The following is a 3,957-nucleotide window of genomic DNA, read 5'->3' on the forward strand; positions in this document are numbered from 1 at the left end:
TTCCAAGTCTAATTCTGTCACTAAATCCATACCGGTCACCCAGCGCCTAAATACTAGGCCTCAAATTTAAATCCCTCTAAATCTCTCGTTACCACCGCTGTACTGTTGTTGCTGGGCAAGATATTTAGTGTCCGTCAAAGCACATTTTTTGTTCTGGGTTGAAGTACAATTCCCAATTTAGCAATTTCATAATTTAGTGGTTTCTGCTATATCAGAGCTATTTGAAATCTATCCCTAAAAGGGTATATAATATTGAAGGTGCACATAGGGTCATTCAGAATAACTTCACACACACCGCTTCTGTGCATTTCCAAGTCTAATTCTGTCACTAAATCCATACCGGTGACCCAGCGCCTAAATACTAGGCCTCAAATTTAAATCCCTCTAAATCTCTCGTTACCCACCGCTGTACTGTTGTTGCTGGGCAAGATATTTAGTGTCCGTCAAAGCACATTTTTTGTTCTGGGTTGAAGTACAATTCCCAATTTAGCAATTTCATAATTTAGTGGTTTCTGCTATATCAGAGCTATTTGAAATCTATCCCTAAAAGGGTATATAATATTGAAGGTGCACATAGGGTCATTCAGAATAACTTCACACACACCGCTTCTGTGCATTTCCAAGTCTAATTCTGTCACTAAATCCATACCGGTGACCCAGCGCCTAAATACTAGGCCTCAAATTTAAATCCCTCTAAATCTCTCGTTACCCACCGCTGTACTGTTGTTGCTGGGCAAGATATTTAGTGTCCGTCAAAGCACATTTTTTGTTCTGGGTTGAAGTACAATTCCCAATTTAGCAATTTCATAATTTAGTGGTTTCTGCTATATCAGAGCTATTTGAAATCTATCCCTAAAAGGGTATATAATATTGAAGGTGCACATAGGGTCATTCAGAATAACTTCACACACACGCTTCTGTGCATTTCCAAGTCTAATTCTGTCACTAAATCCATACCGGTGACCCAGCGCCTAAATACTAGGCCTCAAATTTAAATCCCTCTAAATCTCTCGTTACCCACCGCTGTACTGTTGTTGCTGGGCAAGATATTTAGTGTCCGTCAAAGCACATTTTTTGTTCTGGGTTGAAGTACAATTCCCAATTTAGCAATTTCATAATTTAGTGGTTTCTGCTATATCAGAGCTATTTGAAATCTATCCCTAAAAGGGTATATAATATTGAAGGTGCACATAGGGTCATTCAGAATAACTTCACACACACCGCTACTGTGCTATTTCCAAGTCTAATTCTGTCACTAAATCCATACCGGTGACCCAGCGCCTAAATACTAGGCCTCAAATTTAAATCCCTCTAAATCTCTCGTTACCACCGCTGTACTGTTGTTGCTGGGCAAGATATTTAGTGTCCGTCAAAGCACATTTTTTGTTCTGGGTTGAAGTACAATTCCCAATTTAGCAATTTCATAATTTAGTGGTTTCTGCTATATCAGAGCTATTTGAAATCTATCCCTAAAAGGGTATATAATATTCAAGGTGCACATTGGGTCATTCAGAATAACTTCACACACACGCTTCTGTGCATTTCCAAGTCTAATTCTGTCACTAAATCCATACCGGTCACCCAGCGCCTAAATACTAGGCCTCAAATTTATATCCCGCTGAATTTGAATACAATACATTGGGCCAAATAATATATTTGTTGTTGTGGTGAACCATAACAATGAGAAAAACATCTAGTAAGGGACGCGGACGTGGACATGGTCGTGGTGGTGTTAGTGGACCCTCTGGTGCTGGGAGAGGACGTGGCCGTTCTGCCACATCCACACGTCCTAGTGTACCAACTACCTCAGGTCCCAGTAGCCGCCAGAATTTACAGCGATATATGGTGGGGCCCAATGCCGTTCTAAGGATGGTAAGGCCTGAGCAGGTACAGGCATTAGTCAATTGGGTGGCCGACAGTGGATCCAGCACGTTCACATTATCTCCCACCCAGTCTTCTGCAGAAAGCGCACAGATGGCGCCTGAAAACCAACCCCATCAGTCTGTCACATCACCCCCATGCATACCAGGGAAACTGTCTCAGCCTCAAGTTATGCAGCAGTCTCTTATGCTGTTTGAAGACTCCGCTGGCAGGGTTTCCCAAGGGCATCCACCTAGCCCTTCCCCAGCGGTGAAAGACATAGAATGCACTGACGCACAACCACTTATGTTTCCTGATGATGAGGACATGGGAATACCACCTCAGCATGTCTCTGATGATGACGAAACACAGGTGCCAACTGCTGCGTCTTTCTGCAGTGTGCAGACTGAACAGGAGGTCAGGGATCAAGACTGGGTGGAAGACGATGCAGGGGACGATGAGGTCCTAGACCCCACATGGAATGAAGGTCGTGCCACTGACTTTCACAGTTCGGAGGAAGAGGCAGTGGTGAGACCGAGCCAACAGCGTAGCAAAAGAGGGAGCAGTGGGCAAAAGCAGAACACCCGCCGCCAAGAGACTCCGCCTGCTACTGACCGCCGCCATCTGGGACCGAGCACCCCAAAGGCAGCTTCAAGGAGTTCCCTGGCATGGCACTTCTTCAAACAATGTGCTGACGACAAGACCCGAGTGGTTTGCACGCTGTGCCATCAGAGCCTGAAGCGAGGCATTAACGTTCTGAACCTGAGCACAACCTGCATGACCAGGCACCTGCATGCAAAGCATGAACTGCAGTGGAGTAAACACCTTAAAACCAAGGAAGTCACTCAGGCTCCCCCTGCTACCTCTTCTGCTGCTGCCGCCTCGGCCTATTCTGCTGCTGCCGCCTCGGCCTCTTCCTCCGCCTCTGGAGGAACGTTGGCACCTGCCGCCCAGCAAACAGGGGATGTACCACCAACACCACCACCACCACCTCCGTCACCAAGCGTCTCAACCATGTCACACGCCAGCGTTCAGCTCTCCATCTCACAAACATTTGATAGAAAGCGTAAATTCCCACCTAGCCACCCTCGATCCCTGGCCCTGAATGCCAGCATTTCTAAACTACTGGCCTATGAAATGCTGTCATTTAGGCTGGTGGACACAGACAGCTTCAAACAGCTCATGTCGCTTGCTGTCCCACAGTATGTTGTTCCCAGCCGGCACTACTTCTCCAAGAGAGCCGTGCCTTCCCTGCACAACCAAGTATCCGATAAAATCAAGTGTGCACTGCGCAACGCCATCTGTAGGCAAGGTCCACCTAACCACAGATACGTGGACCAGTAAGCACGGCCAGGGACGCTATATCTCCCTAACTGCACACTGGGTAAATGTAGTGGCAGCTGGGCCCCAGGCGGAGAGCTGTTTGGCGCACGTCCTTCCGCCGCCAAGGATCGCAGGGCAACATTCTTTGCCTCCTGTTGCCACCTCCTCCTTCTCGGCTTCCTCCTCCTCTTCTTCCACCTGCTCATCCAGTCAGCCACACACCTTCACCACCAACTTCAGCACAGCCCGGGGTAAACGTCAGCAGGCCATTCTGAAACTCATATGTTTGGGGGACAGGCCCCACACCGCACAGGAGTTGTGGCGGGGTATAGAACAACAGACCGACGAGTGGTTGCTGCCGGTGAGCCTCAAGCCCGGCCTGGTGGTGTGTGATAATGGGCGAAATCTCGTTGCAGCTCTGGGACTAGCCAATTTGACGCACATCCCTTGCTTGGCGCATGTGCTGAATTTGGTGGTGCAGAAGTTCATTCACAACTACCCCGACATGTCAGAGCTGCTGCATAAAGTGCGGGCCGTCTGTTCGCGCTTCCGGCGTTCACATCCTGCCGCTGCTCGCCTGTCTGCGCTACAGCGTAACTTCGGCCTTCCCGCTCACCGCCTCATATGCGACGTGCCCACCAGGTGGAACTCCACCTTGCACATGCTGGACAGACTGTGCGAGCAGCAGCAGGCCATAGTGGAGTTTCAGCTGCAGCACGCACGGGTCAGTCGCACTACAGAACAGCACCACTTCACCACCAATGACTGGGCTCC

The sequence above is a fragment of the Bufo gargarizans genome, unplaced genomic scaffold, assembly GCF_014858855.1.
Source record: "Bufo gargarizans isolate SCDJY-AF-19 unplaced genomic scaffold, ASM1485885v1 original_scaffold_1163_pilon, whole genome shotgun sequence".
Classification (NCBI taxonomy): domain Eukaryota; kingdom Metazoa; phylum Chordata; class Amphibia; order Anura; family Bufonidae; genus Bufo; species Bufo gargarizans.